At 42.1% G+C, this 16,537-nt stretch overlaps 1 protein-coding gene across 2 annotated transcripts in view; it reads right to left on the bottom strand.

The window, feature by feature from the left end:
* fah (fumarylacetoacetate hydrolase (fumarylacetoacetase)) overlaps nt 1-16,537 on the bottom strand; it is an 81,459-nt gene that overhangs the window by 59,897 nt on the left and 5,025 nt on the right. The gene's annotated exons all lie outside the window — the stretch shown is intronic.

Genomic DNA, 16,537 nt, shown 5'->3' with positions numbered 1-16,537 from the left:
ACAACTTCCGGCTCAAGCGAGGAGCTAGCAGTAGCACTATAAAAATAAGAGACTTGGGACGCACCCCAAGAGGCGAAGCTCCATTGAATTTTTGCCAACAGCCACTAGGGGCGCTGCGGTAGCGCTGCTGCCATTTTGGACTGTTGAGCTTGGACTGTTGCGCCCAGACAACATGCAGGATGTCAAGGAGAGAGGAGAAAAAAAGTAAAAGAAAACAGTGTACTGCAATTAACTGCAACAACTATCAGTGGAATACCCCGCACCTGGCCTTCCACCGAATCCCGAAGGATCCCGACAGGTAAGAGCTCCTGAGGTGTAAGTTTTAAAGTGCTTTAATATTTGGGGGAGTACAGGCAAAGAGCATAGATACCAAGAGGCAAAGCTCAATAGAACACCCCATAGCAACAGACTCGCCCATGGTTTCGTCCTACCGCCGCCTCTCTACATATTACATCCACTTATGAGAAGATTAACTTAATTACTCCTTCAAAATCACCCCATAAGCCGATCTACCAAAATATAAAAAATTAAAAAAAAAAAAAATCAATATTTTAACTAAAAACACATTCATGGCGACATCACATAGTCAGGAATAAAGATTTATTTACAGTTTGTACAGTAAGAGGACAGTAATAGTAATAATAATATATAGGCTATTTTAATATGATATATTGTAATGCTAAAGCAGTATATCATATTAAAATAGCCTATATATTATTATGATCAGCTCCATTATAACGCTGCTCTAACTCTTGCAAAGAGCCTTCTCGCCACCTAGAGGCCAATAAACAGATACCAAAACAGTGTCCCAAAACAGCATATATGCATAACGGTATTTTCTTCTTATGTTAAGCCTTACTAGCTCACTTTTTCTTTTAAACACCACAGCTCCTCCCCTGTAGCTTAGAACTTACAGCCATTTTCAGTTTTTCTTTTTTTTGAACATTTCTCAAAAATAAAAAACAGTAACAAAAAAAAAACCTCACGACACCCACACACCAGGGTTACAACTTAACTACCTTATGGTGATTACAGTAGCATGTACATAATGTGAGTTCTTGAACCATTTGTTCTTTTTTCTTCCTTTGTGTCCACTATAAGTCCAAACGTTCAGGAGGGCGCACATTTCTTTTTGGGCGCTCCAAGCGCCCTGAACTTGAAGGTTTGTCCAGAGCTCTACCAGCATCCTCTGAGCTCTGAACATTCTCCTGTGTCTGCTCACAGACATCAGTGACAGTGTCATTGTCTTTCACATCATCTCCTGGATCAGGATGGTAATCCCAGTTTCCATCAGTATTTGTTACAGTCTGTTCTGGAGCCACAGTTCCTCTTTTTGCGTCCAGCATCTGGTTCACATGTCTTTTTTACACACGTTCCATTTACATTCACTGAATACGTTACAGGACCCAAAACATCAGTAATAACACCATCCAACCACTTCCCTCCTCTCCTGTAGTTTTTCACAAGCACCGCCTGACCTGCAGAGAAAGACCTGAGTTTCTTCTTCCTACCCAACTGGCTTGGAAAACTCCCTGCTTGGAAGGATTGGGACATGTCCGGTTTGACTAGAGTCAATCTAGTATGGACCTGTCTTTTCAAAAACAGCTCTGCTGGTGTTTTCTTGGTAGTTGTGTGTGGCATATTCCTGTAACTGAACAAGAAATTAGCAATACAATGCTGCAATGACATGCCACCTACTGCTCTGTTCTTCGCTAGAGACTTTTTGAAGCTTTGGACCAATCTTTCAGCCAGTCCGTTTGAGGCTGGGTGATAAGTCGGCATTTTAACAGCATTCAGCTCAAGGAATGACTCAAATTCACCTGAAGTGAACTGAGGACCATTATCTGTCATGACCTCTGTAGTTAATCCACATGATGCAAATAGGTTTCTCAAAACTTCAGCTATTTTGTTGGCTGTGGTGGTCTGCATGTGGATTATGTCTGGCCACCGTGCATATGCATTCATAACAACTAGAAACATTTGCTTGTTTGACTCTGCAAAATCAGGGTTTATTCTCTCCCATGGACTAGAAGCCCATTTCCACATATGCACAGGTGCTGTGGCAGGCATGCTACGCTGCTGCTTACAAATGTCACACAAATTCACCTCACTTTCAATATGTTCAATATATTCAAGTGTAGGCCACCGAAATAAACTTCTTGAGTGAGCCTTCATTTTCACCATACCCCAGTGGCTGTCGTGTAACTCTGACAATAACCTGTTTTGTAGATTTTCTGGAATAACCACCTGGAACCCCCAGAGAACGCACTCATCCTCTGTTGTGAGTTTTGCATATGTTTGTAGAGCTTCCTCTTGCACATACTTTGGCCATCCTGACAATACATATTGTTTCACTTTTGCTAGTACAGGATCTCTCTGTTTCATGTACTATGTCTTTTGCTGTGATAGGCAGACTGTCTAAGTATGACAACCTGAACACTGGGTTTGGTTTTGGAAAACTGTCATCAGGTATGGGGAGTCTGGATAATGCGTCAGCATTCCCGTGTTGCTCTGCTGGTTTGTACTGAATCTCATAGGTATAAGCAGCTAAAATCAGGGACCATCAGTGCATCCTAGCTGCTGCTAAGGGGGGTACTCCTGTTTTTGGACCTAAGATCTTCAGTAACGGTTTGTGGTCTGTTATCAATGTAAACTTATGACCAAACAAATACTAAATTTCATCACACCAAAAACCAAGCCTAGCATTTCTTTTTCTACCTGAGAGTAGTTTTTCTCGGCTTTTGTCAACATCCTGGAAGCGGAAGCTATAGGTTTTTCACTGCCATCACTAATCTGGTGTGAGATCACTGCACCTACTCCTACTGGAGAAGCATCACAAGCTAGTAAGAGTGGTGAATCTGGGTTGTAGTGTACAAGGACTCTGTTGGAAATAAGCTGCTTTTTAGCTTCCTAAAATGCCTTCTGGCATGACACTGACCATTCCCACTTCCCGCTAGGTATGAACTTGCCATAGTTACTCAATAGTCAGAGAAATGACTTGAGTTCTGTGGTCGTGGTGGGAACTGCTGCTTTTGCAATAGCTTCACATTTCTCTTTCATGGGGTGAATTCCCTCTGCATCAATAACATGTCCTAAACATGTCACACTGTGTTGAAAAAATGCACATTTTGTTTTCTTAGCCCTGAGGTTGTGGCTTTTTACTCTTTTTAGCACTTCTTCCAAGTTTTTCATGTGTGTCTCAGTGTCCTGTCCAGTGACTAATATGTCACCCAGATAGCATATCACACTATCTATGCCCTAGAGAACTTGATCCATTAGCTTTTGGAATATCGCAGGTGCACTTGCTACACCATAGGGGAGCCTGTTTACTTGGTACAACCCCTTACGTGTGTTTATTGTCAAGTACTGTTTAGAGTTTTCCTCTAATTCTACCTGTAGATATGCTTGTGACAAATCAAGCTTGGTGAACCTTTTACCACCTGCTAGTTTTGTGAACAAATCTTGTGGTTTTGGTATGGGGTACTGATCTACTTCAAGCCATGGGTTGATAGATGCTTCCCTACATATCGTCACTGTCTGATCCATTTTAGGGATGTTTACGGTTGGTCCTGCCCACTCACTGTAATTTACAGGTGTAATAACCCCTTCAGCCTCCATTTTACTTAGCTGGGCTTCTACTGCCTCCCTAAGTGCACAAGGCACAGAGCGTGGTTTGCAAAACTTTGGAACTGCCCCAGGTATCACATGAAGTGTAGTCTGAGTGGGCGGAAGTTCGCTGCATAAATCAGCCTCTCATTGGGCGTTTTCAACACGTCCTTTACTAACTTTTGCAGTGTTTGATCTTGCAGGGATGTAACCATTTTTCTGCCATGGTTCGCGATATTTTTGTTGGCGTGTTACACCAAAACCTGTTTCCCCCCAGCAATATTTTTGCAAGCGCACCATTGCTGTGGCACCGCCCAGAACGATTGTGATTGGCTGAAAGAAATACAAGCAGCCAGGGCATTTTTTTCTCCAATCTTAAAGTGAGAGTCGGCCCAGGCAGACCTTTCTTTTCTTGAGAAAGGTCTGGTGAGCGAGACTACATGAAGTTTGGCTTTAATACCTGTCACCTTCCCTAGATTAGGCTGAAAAACCTCTGAGTACCTGTCACATAAATCCTCCACACTCTCAGGTGTGTCTCTGTTTACAGAAGACCAATCCAGTTTTAGCTTCTTGATCCAGTCTCTTCCCAGTACGGCTGGACCACCTGCAACCACAAGCAAGTTAAGTGTGCTGCTGTTTCCCTTACACTTCAGGTTTACTGAAATGCTTCCTCTTAGTCTACTGTTTACTGTAGGTTTTCAACACACAGTTTGCAGACATTAGTTTCACTTTCTTAAACCTGCGTTTATACAGAAAATGATATCACAGACACTGCTTCTCCTGTATCGATATCACAGACACTGCTGCTCCTGTATCTACTTCCATTTTTATCCGTTTTTCATTTACCCTTAGATACACATAGTATGGTTTCTCAATGTCTGTGTCAGTTAAAGTACAGGTGTTCTCAGTCTTTATAGAAAACAGTTCAACATCACTGACGTCACCTGCCCGGTACTCTGTGACAAAGTCCGGCGCTGGTTGAGCCTTTGCTGTCCCTGCTTTCTGTTGTTTCGACGGGGTCTGTCCTTTCCAAAAAACCCTTTTCACTCGAGGAAATATCCCATCCAGAATCTGTTGTGTATCACAGAAGGTTGTGGGGAAATACTCCCGGTGAAAAATGACAGATAGAAAAGCTTCTTACGAACTCAGCGTCAGGCTTTAATGCAGAGGCAGGTAGAACACGTCTGAGAATGATCAGCTCCATTATAACACTGGCTCTTGCAAAGAGCCTTCTCACCACCTAGAGGCCAATAACAGATACAACATGCGTCCCATAACAACATATACGCATAACAGTATTTTCTAATTATGTTAAGCCTTACTAGCTCACTTTTTCTTTTAAACACCACAAGTATGTTTCCTGTCCCACCAGGAAAGACAGGATTCTTGACAGGTGTTATGGGTCCATCAAAAATGCCTGTACATCAATAGATCAGTCCTCTTTGCTTGCGAGTTAAAGTTTTGCTTGCAAGTTCAACTGCACTTAATGGGTCGGGCCTACGCTGATGGATGAGAGAACAGTTTCTATTGGCGGGTTTGACGTGGCTACATGTAGAGCGGGCTACACCCACGATTCCTTCTCTCCCACTGGAAACGCTCGACAGTCGGCATTACTGCTACACCCCGGGGCATCGATGTCGGAGGGCCAAACGCCGTCGTTCTGGGTTCACCCTATCCTGCAGAAGCACATCCAGCTCGGCGAGTTTCACAACCTCCTCCAGGAACTCCGTCTGGATGATAGCTGCTTTCAGCAGTACTTCAGGCTGACTGGGGCCCAGTTTGAGGACCTGTTGGGGAGGGTTGGCGCCAGGATCTCCCGGCAGGACGCCAGCTACAGGCGCTCCATTTCAGCTGCGGAGCACCTGTCCATCTGTCTCCGGTGAGTACCAGTTTATTGTTGTGTTAACAGCTGGACGTCGGGGCGTCAAGACGTCACTGGCGTCATGAATCTCAACGCTGATTGGCTTTCACAGCACAGCATCACGCGAATTCGCCTCAAAAGTTCAATATTTTCAGCTCGAGTGATGAGGCGATGGACGCGAATTTCGCGTCGCACAAGACGCGTCGATCGCGCCGCCCGGCGTGAATTCGCGTCTAATCGCGTCTTTGCATTGACTTTGCATGTAATCTCGATGCGCGAATTTGCGAATTTGCGTTTGGTGGGTACACAACATTACGCCGTCGAATAGTTCTGCCCTGGCTAAACAAAAGCAATCTAAATGCACCAGTTCAAATAAAACATTCTTGCTATTATCAGGCCTAGTCCACACAGACCCGTGTACTTCTGAAACTGTGTATTATTCAATGCGATTTGGCCGCGTTTCTTTGAAACCGTAGTCCAGGGTGAAGTTTTTGGAAGACTCCGGTGATAGCGGTTGCGTGTAGATAGGATAACCGCAGTATTTTATTACCTGTCTCCATTGTTTGACGTCAGAGCGACGGTAAATAGCTCTTTTCTAAAAGTTTACTAACTACAAAATCCCACATCCTGTGTTAAATACAATGTATCTTAACTATATTTACAGTGAAGCTTGCTATGGCAACAAGTGACAGCTTAGTTTAGCTTAGCTCAATCGTCTGACAAACAGTAACCCATAAAAGTATAATTCAACATATTTAAACAAAATCAACAACAGCTACCAACTGTTCCAGTCCTTACAACCTTAGCTAATGTGTTGTCACAGGTTAGATTGTGAAAATTAAAGTAATTACACCTTAAATCCCTGAGGAACTACGCTAGCATTAGTGATGGTTGCATCCACTCGTATGCATTTACCTTACGTTACAGTTCCCTCAATCAATATCACGAAGCACAATACAAACTATAAACAAATTATCTGTTAAGGGTACACTACTAAAATCTGAAGGTGCTTAGGTGACATTTATTTTTATACAGTCTATGACATTTACCCACCTGAAAACAAGCGGTGATTTTGCTGGTCTTCAGTGGCTTTACTCTAGGTGTAACGTTAACTGCCAACTAAAGAACGCAGTGCTTACCAACCATTTATATACCCAGATTTGCTCTCGTGCCTTTACTCAAATCAGTTATGCTATAAATTGAATGGGGGATACAAAATTGATATCCTATGCATAAAATAATGTCACAATTGAGTGGGCAGATACACACTAACTTTATTTGTGAGCATGCTATCTGCTCTCTTTGGATGGCATATCCAGCTGCTCGACCTAAAGATCAACAAGGGAGACTGCTCCTGTTGCTAGCTACCCCAACTACCACGAAAGCCGGGTTAGACCTCCATTGGCAGGCCCATCGCTGCTTTCGTAGTAGTGTAGTTGTCCGTTCAGGTGCCTCTGCTGTTGAATTAGGTAGCGCTATTTTTGTGGATCAGGTTGTTTTTTATTTTCTGCACTTCCCTATTCCGGTATTGACTCTGACTTCTGATTGGTTAAAATGGCCTTTCCATTAGAAGTTACATCGCCATCTACTACTTTGGCATGTGTGTTACATTACTTGGTAGCAGGTTTTGCGGTTTCGTGTGGACATCATATTTTTTTATCACAGCACTCGTGTGGACGAATTTTTTTGGAAACCGAAGCCCGAAAAACTTCAGTTTCAGAATTGATTTTCGCCACAGCTCCCACACTGAATTCCTCGTGAACTACAGAGCTTCCATGTTGCTTTGCAAATGTACTAGGCTGATGAGTAGAATTTAAGAAACAGGCTAAATGACATGATGTTGCACACTCTTATACAGAAGGTGGCGGTATGCACCTTTAAATTGTTGAAGAAGAATAAAAAAAATGCTTTGCAAGCTGTCATTCCTATTGAGACTGGCCAATAGACGGAATCGCCTTGTTGTTTACATTTACTTTCGGGTAGAAAACCGGCGCGTCAGTTGAATGAAGATGAGCGAGACGAACAAGAGGTAAGCTATATATATCATTGTTTAGAATAATTTGATGTTTGTAAAGTTTATAAAACCGTACCGTAGGTTATCGTAGATTAGCTGAGCTAACAGTTAGCTGTCAAAGTTAGCTACACAGTAGTGACAGATATTTGTAACTAACTAACTCAAACTCATATTTATGAGGTAGTTATAAATATCCATGTATTGGACAAGAGGAAGCTTAGCAGGATCAGTAAACCACCCATCACTGATATTATAGGGGTCTGGGAGTGGCACGATGGCATCACCAACATGGAGCTGCAATTTCTCTTTATAACGATTATAATCTGCTGTGTCTAAGCCAACAGTATAGGTGGACAACTGACTCATCTTTCCTTTGCTCTTGATGGTCCTGCCTGTCTTGTGCCTCTTGTTATTTACTCCTGCTTCTTCTCACCTTCCTCATCTCTGCCTCTTCTTATTTACTCCTGCCTCTTATATTGTCTCTTTTTATAATTCTTATTTATCCCTTCCTCTTCTCATCTTCTTACTCCTGCCTCTTATTTACCCAAGCTTCTTCTCATCTTCCTCCTCTCTGCCTGTCTTACCCTGGTTCAATACTTTTTCTGAAGAGGTGAATAATGTGAAAATCATGAATGAAAAACTGTTCAACAATCGCCATTTCCAACATTTTGTTTATTAAAGCAGATCGTCAACATCAACACGCCACTTGTTACATTGCTGGCTAGAGGCTGCTTTGCGAGGCTACTGTCACTACCGTGTAGCTAACTTTTAGCTCAGCTAATCTACGATAACCATGAGTAATTACAAAAACATGCACGTAGAAGTAGTAATGTTTGTTCAATTTACAAACATCAAATTATTCTAAACGATGATATATATAGCTTACCTCTCGTTCGTCTCACCCGTCTTCATTCAACTGACGCGCCGGTTTTCTACCCGAAAGTAAATGTAAACAACAAGGCAATTTCGTCTATAGAGACGTGTCTTACAGCTTTCAGTTTAGGCCCCGCCCACTAGGTTAAACTTTTTACTTTAAAACTTTTTGACTTGCAAACAAAAAAAAAAATGACTCGCAAACAAAACATTTTTTGATTGCAATATTGATACTTTTGCTCTCAAATCTTTTTTTTTGATTGAAAAACCTACTCTGATTGATTGAATAATAAAGAAACAAATGTGGCTTCATAGTGTTCCTGGTTCCATCATATTGGACTTGCCTTCAGAGGGGGAAAGTGACAACTAGAAACATCAAAATGTGGTCAGAAGAGGCCACACTGACACTTCAGGGCTGTCTGGATAGCACAGCCTGGGAGGAGTTCATTGAATCCTCTGCTGACATTGACGAATTCACTAAATAACTACTTTAAATCAAATCAAGTGGCCACTCCTCCTTTTGATGTACATACAGGTGTTAAAACTTTTAAACACTTTAAAATAAGAACAAGTGCTGGCCCTGATAATATGGGAACTGCCCATTGGTCCGACAGCCCGTTGGTCCGACATCCCATTGTTCCGACCATATTAAACCCATTGTTCCGAAGTCCGTTCTGAAATCATTATGATGCCCTGTGGTTAAGGTCTGGTTAGGTTTAGGCACAAAAACCACTTGATTAGGGTTAGGAAAAGATCATGGTGTGGGTTAAAATGAAAAAGAAAGTGACAAACACATAAGCCGTGAGCCTGCTTCGCCTCAAGCCTTTCCCAGCTGACCCAGAGCCGGTCACGGCGCACCACCAAGGTAGAAATACGCCCGCCGGGAGCCATTCAGCACCGTGGACCGTCGGACTAATGGGATGTCGGACCAGTGACAAGGACCCGATAATATTAGTGGTCGAATTCTCTCTAATTGTGCTGAACAACTTGGTCCCATTTTTAATTATATTTTTAATTTATCATTGTCTCAGCAGAAGGTTCCTAACCCATGGAAACAGTCTACTGAAGTTCCTGCTGCCAAATCTAAACATCCTAAATCTTTCAGTGACTTCAGGCCCTGACCTCATTAGTTATGAAGTCCTTTGAAAAACTGATTAAAGCCAAACTTCTGAGAAGGACTGAACACTTGATTGACCCATTGCAGTTTGCTTATAGGACCAAGAGGGGGGTTCAGGACACCACTTTAACTCTGTTAAACTACATCTACAAGCACCTTGAGAGTTCTAACAATCATGTTAGATTGCTGTGTGTTGAGTTTTCATCCACCTTCAATACTATACAGCCACATGCTAATCCAGAGACTGATCGACAACTTTATTGTCGGCTGGATTTTGGATTTCCTGACATGCAGAACACAAAGAGTGAGAGTAAATGGACAGTTTTCTGATCTATCTGTTACATCTACTGGCTCTCCTCAAGGATGTGTCCTCTCTCCTCTGCTGTGTATATTATATACTAATGACTGCTGTAGCACATTTGAAAACCATCATATCCTGAAGTTTGCGGATGACACGGTTATAGTGACCCTGCTGAACAATACAGAAACTGGTCCTGTTGTTGATTATTTTTTAAAATGGTGTCAGGAATCGTTTTTAAAAGTAGGATCTGGAGGATTTTCAAACAAAACAAAATATAGACATATACAAATGAAATCCTGCTTTATCATCACCTATGGGCTTCTACTCATGTGTGGTGGTGACTCTGTTTGCCGAGCTCCTGTCCTTTAACTGTATTTTGATGTTTTTGTGAGCTCGGACCGCTTCTGGGCAGAGATTTCCCCAGCCAATGAGAGAGTGCAGGTGCCGTGCCCAAGCGTGTCCGAGCGTGCACCAGCGCGAGCCTTGCCTGAACCTCTTCTGTGAAGCCTTCTTCCGTACCTCCAGGCTCCGTACACCCGGGAGAGTTGAGCCTGATAGCAGGGGCCAAATTTGAATGTGTGTTTACAAACAGCAACTGGAAAATCCTCCAGACTCTACCTTTAACTCTGAATGTATCAAAGACAAAGAACGTGTACTGATTTTAGACATTGGCAGCACTCTCCTGATAACACAGTGATTGATGGACAGAATGGAGAATTTGTAGATTCCTATAAGTATTTAGGAACTATACTAGACAATAAGCTGACATTTGAGAGTAACTCTGATATGATTTACAAAAAAACCCAGCAGCATCTCTTTTGTCTTCGTAAACTTTCTAAATTCCAGCTTGACTCATCCCTGATGACCATGTTTTATCGTTCTTTTATTGAAACTGTGATTATCTTTTCTTTTATTTGCTGGTTTCAATCCCTTACGGTAAAGCAGAAAAATTAACTTAACAAGGTGGTTAATGTCTGCAGTAAAATAATTGGCACTGTTCAAGAGACTCTACAGGATCTTTACAACAAACAACTGTATGAGAAAGCAGAATCTATCTTGTTTGATTGTTCTCATCCTTTACATCAGCAGTTTCAATTTTTTCCATCTGGTTCACTGCTCAGACTTCCACTTGCTAAAACAAACAGATATAAATACTACTAAACTCCAGGAGGAAAAGGTAGTTTTATCTGTAGTGTCTTAATTCTTTCTTAACTTTTTGGGTTTTTTGGGTTTTAAATCCAGTGGCTTTTATTTGTATTTTTATTTATTTGTATTTTATTTTTACTGATTAGTATTAGTGTTTTTTTATTATGTATGCTATTGGTTGATATGTACTTTTATGTTTTGCTTCCATTGCTGCACAGCCAATTGCCCCATTGGGGACAAATAAAGGGACTGATTGATTGATTGATTGATTGATTGGATGATGACTGCTCACCAACCCACTCATCCAATACCATCATTAAATTTGCGGTCAACACAACCATCATTGATTGATTGATTGATTGATTGATTGATTGATTGATTGATTGGATGATGACTGCTCACCAACCCACTCATCCAATACCATCATTAAATCTGCGGTCAACACAACCATCGTTGAGCTCATCTCGGGGGGGATGAGTTTGCATTCAGGGACGAGGTACAGAGACTGTCAGAGTGGTGCTCACTGAATATCCTTTTCAGTGTAAGGTAATTCACTGAGCACCACTTAGACAGTGAATTACCTTACACTGCACACCATTAAATCAAAGAAGGTGATATTGGACTTCAGGAAGAAGTCCAGTATCTTCCCCCCATGCTGCAGATAAAAAGGCTTTGCAAAGAGTCTTCAAGTCTGCAGAAAAAAATCACAGACTATCCCTTGGCCCCCCTGGAAGAACTTGTCACTTCACATTACGTCAGCAGAGCAAAAAACCCTGGTCACCAACTCTTTAAATTGTTGTCATCTGGCAGACACTAAAGAGCTTCCAAAACACAAACCACCAGACTCAGAGAGTTTCTTTCCCACAACACACTAAATAAAACAAATATCAAATAATGTTTACTGCTGGCATTCTGCCATCCACTAAGCACTTGCTGCTGTTGGGATTCACAGGACCACAGATGATTTGCCATTTGTTAAAATCTAAACGGAACATGTGAAGGCTTTTTCCTCTGCATGCTATTTGGCCCAATTCCAATCCGATCCCTTACAGACTCAGTGACTTAGAGGCGCATTCATGTTAAGTGCGTGAGTGTGTGAGGGCTGTCCCATTGTCAAATCATCAAGTCAGTGAGTCAGTGAGTGAGCCCTTTATGCCCCCTTACCATAGGTCAGCATCGATGTGGACTACCCACAGTTCATAGCGTTGTGACATCAAATACAGGGGTTGCCCTCGGAATACCGGAAGTGTTAAAAAAAAAAAAAACGTAAACAAATAAACACGGTCGGCAGATCTGCAAACAGTAACGATATATATATATAAGATAGGTATCACTATATCACTTACAGCACTTTTGATGCTAGTTTAGAAAAAACATGCATATGGTAAAAATACAGTAAATTCATTATTTCAAACTTACCTCTTGCCCATTTTGCAACGCAAGTGCTAGGATAAGGATTGACTGATCAGTCTATCCCTCACACGCCTTATGCGTGCTAACAATAACCGATAAACGAATAAATGATCACGCCCAGAGTCGCCAGTGTCAACAACATTTTGTAGAGAGGGGGATAAGTGCTGTCCCATTCCTATTTATAGCATCCAGAGCCCTTTCAGACTCTCACACTCAATCACTTACAGCTGACGTCAGTTAAGTCAGTGAGAGTTCAGGGCTTGAGTCTTTAGGGGCCGGATTGGAATTGGGCCGTTGTCTTCAAACAAAGAGAGCTATGTGACACCCATCTCCACTGGAGGTCTCACCTCACACCTCAGTGAGACACAAGTCTCACAACTTGATTGGACAGGACTTTTGCAGTGACATGTGACTCTGTGACTCTGTGATGTCACAGGCATCTGTAGAAGGTCTGCTCCCTTCAGACAGTCCTGCTCTCTTACTCAGGAACTGCGGAGCAGCCCACACCTCTTTCCGGCTGGGCCTGGAGCAGCCCAGATGCTCAGACCTTTGCTCCTTGCCCTGAACCGTCAAAGGTAGGGCAATTGATCACAGACTCTCTAACCTGAACCAGAAAGTTAGAGGTGCAACCACAAGGTTTGCAAAAAGCTTTCCAGCGACAAGGAAGTGAGTTAGCACCCAGCATCTAACTCTGCAAGGACCCTGAGCGACTGACTTCCTCAGACCAGAACCTTTGGAACAAGGACACAGCAAAGACTGCATCTGGAATCACAGCTCTTCCCAGCCGCCTTCTGCCTGCTAACAAAGCAGCACACCATCAAGTGACTCTTTCTTTCATCCACTCAAGGATCGGTAATGTAACAACTGGCCATAGCTTATCACAGCTTTACAGACTAAGCAAGACTGTTTAACTTATTGTATGTGATTTAATGCTGTCATTGAGTTATTGCTGTGATTGTTGGCAGTTAGGTCATTGATTAGTTGGCTTCGCCAAAGCTAAGTGTTGCGTTTGCTAATACTGTTCACAAACAGATTCTTGCACACAACTAAACAATCTCTGCACTAATCCAGACTATTTGCAACACAAATCACATTCAGATAGACTCATTAACAAATAGGCTTTCAACAGAGCTACACCCAAACAGGCATCTCAGAGTTCCCGCTTCTTTTCCTTTGTCTTTGTCCTGACCACACGGTCAAACAAACACCTCCTCCGATCTGAAGCCAGCTTTGATTCGGCCATTTTGGTAGTTCTCTGTTGTCAGCCATTTTGTTTTGTAGGCCAAATGGCTCTTTGATCACCACACCCACCTTTGTCTTTCTCTTTCTCTCTCTCTCTCTCTCTCTCTCTCTCTCTCTCTCGCACACACGCACACACACACACACACACACATATACACACCAAGCTTGTATATAGTTAGTTAGAATTTGTGTGTTTTGGTTTGCTTTGCTAATTTGTGAATAAATATAATTCTTTGGAATCATACCTGCTGTCTGTTTAATGTTGCACAAGAGTGAATGAATAGTCAACCTCTGCTGCGTCAAGATCCTTCAGGCGTTACTGTTAATTTTGGATGTTGTCATTAATTTAATTATTAATCAAAACTCCAATTTAATAGTTTAGCGTATTTTATGAGACTGATATCTTTAACTGGCTATCATTTTTCCCTTTACGGGAATTGTGCCCCATGAGGTGATTTAATGTTAATTAAGTCACATTATTTAACATAATTATTAATAATTATTAATTATTTCCAATAGCCAATTGACCCCAACATAATTGGTGCCTCCATGTGATGCCCTAATATGTTGATCACAACATATTTGGTGCCGCTGTGTGAAGCCCGAATTTAAATCCCTACATATTTGGTGCCCCTTGGAGAGGCCTAATATGTTGATCCCAACACTGCGCTTTAAATACTTTTAGATTTATTTATTTATTGCATTTTTATCACTCACTGAATATCCTGTGTCTTGTGTTTTTATGTTCTTTGATTGGATGCATCACTTGAGTGTCACAACTAATTTAGTTGTATTCCTATACAATTACAATAATGGCTGAAGAGGAGACTGAATGTCCACTGTCAGTGTAATTGTTACCACAGTGATGTATGACCAAAGGTCAGTGACTGAGAGGGTCCATCTATTAGAAGTAGGCAGAGACTTCTCATCAGTTCGTATTCCCTTCTCCACAGTGAGAGTTAAGGCCAATTTCCACCAGATGCGTGTTGGTTGCGTCTCCGCGCCGGCACGTCAGTGGCGCCGATAGGATTCCATTCTAGTCAATGTGTGTGTTTCCACCGGCTGCGGCTGTGCTGCGTTCCGGCTCCGTCTCAGCTCCGGCACTCCGGAGCCCTCCGCAACAGATACACAGGATTTCTATTTTTGCCAGAAGCCGGAGCACAACACAGCAATTCAGCACAGAGCAGATCGTGCAGGGCAGGAAGTCGTGCACAGAAACACAATAAAACATCCGGTTAATTTTCAAAATAAAATACACAGTGTTCACGGCGGATCATATTTCCCTGCACTACACCTTAAAAACTACATAATGGGCAGAGGCAGGCCTGAAGTCAACAGGTCAGGGGTTTTCAGACGTCATTTCACCCCATGAACACCATGGACGAGGAGATATTAATCATGGCAGTGCACCGAGATGTCTTCCGGCGGAGCTGCACCGCTCCACACAGCAAACGCAGCTGGTGGGTATTGACGGACGGCGGAGCACGCAGCGGATAACCAGCGCTGCTGTTCCGCAACGGACACGCACCCAGTGGAAATCCGGCATTATACAGTTGATTACAGTGCTGTTTTGAATTTCTATCAGCAAGTTGTTCCTCAAAGTGTTAACTGGATAGTCAGTGCTGTGATTTTGCAAAGTCCCAAATGAAAACCTTTGGTTTTACATTTTGGGATGTAAAAGTTTTGGTATTACATTGAAGTTTGAAGCTTGCAGCCTGCAGTTGTGCACTTGTGTTTAGAATTTTGGGAAATGTACCTTAATTTTAAGAAATGTGTCTTATATGCATCTATAACCCTGATTCCATGAAAGTTGGGACACTGTGTAAAATGTAAATAACAACTGACTGCAATGATTTGACCTATGTTCAACTGAATATGAACAAAGACACCATATTAATGTTCATATATAAGCATAAGCATTTGGGAACTGAGGACATTCATTGTTGAAGTTCTTCCCCATTCTTGCTTCAGTTGCTTCAGTCTTTTGTATTGTTGTATTTTGTGTTTCATAATGTGCCACACATGTTCAATGGGAGACAGGTCTTGCAGGCAGGTCAGTGTAGTACCTTCACTCTTTTACTACAAAGTCACACTGTTATAATACAGTACATGCGGAATGTGTCTTATTGTCTTGCTGGAATAAGCAGGGACGTCCCTGACAAAAAAAACAAAAAAACAAACATCATCTGGATGGCAGCATATGTTGCTCCACAACCTGTATGTACCTTTCAGCATTCATGGTGCCTTCACAGATGTGAAGTTACCCATGATGCCATGAGCACTAACACACCCCCATACCATCACAGATGCTGGCTTTGAACTTTGAGTTGGTAACAACCTGGAAGGTTCTTTTCCTCTTTTTCCTGGAGGACACAACATCCATGATTTCCAAAAAGCAATTTGAAATGTGGACTTGTCACACCACAGCACACTTTTCCACTTTGTGTCAGTCCATCTCAGATGAGCACGTGCCCAGAGAAATTGGCAGTGTTAATGGATGTTGTTGATGGCTTTCACTTTGCATGGTAGAGTCTTTTTCTAGATGCCGGGATGACCTGTGTTTACTGACAATGGTTTTCCAAAGTGTTCATGAGTCCATGTAGTTATATCCTTTATACAGTCATGTTGGTTTCTAATGCAGTGCTCCCTGAGAGGTCGAAGTCACAGCCATTGAATATTGGTCGTTGGCCTTGCCCCTTATGCACAGAGATTTCTCTGGATTCTCTGAATCTTTTGATGATATTCTGGATTGTAGATGGTGAAATCCATAGATTTGCAATTGTGAATTGAGAAATATTGTTCCAAAACCGTTGGACTGTTTGCCCACACAGTTTGGCATGGCAATGGAGTCTAATCACCAAAGACTCTTCATATTTTAGCCTCTTATGCAGAATGTCAGAACATTTATTTTCACTCTTAAGTTTCTTCCTGTTTCTCTAACTTGTTGTGCATTAAAAGATTTCC

Source organism: Epinephelus fuscoguttatus, linkage group LG2, assembly GCF_011397635.1.
Source record: "Epinephelus fuscoguttatus linkage group LG2, E.fuscoguttatus.final_Chr_v1".
Lineage (NCBI taxonomy): Eukaryota > Metazoa > Chordata > Actinopteri > Perciformes > Serranidae > Epinephelus > Epinephelus fuscoguttatus.
This window is presented reverse-complemented; position numbering and strand designations above follow the sequence as displayed.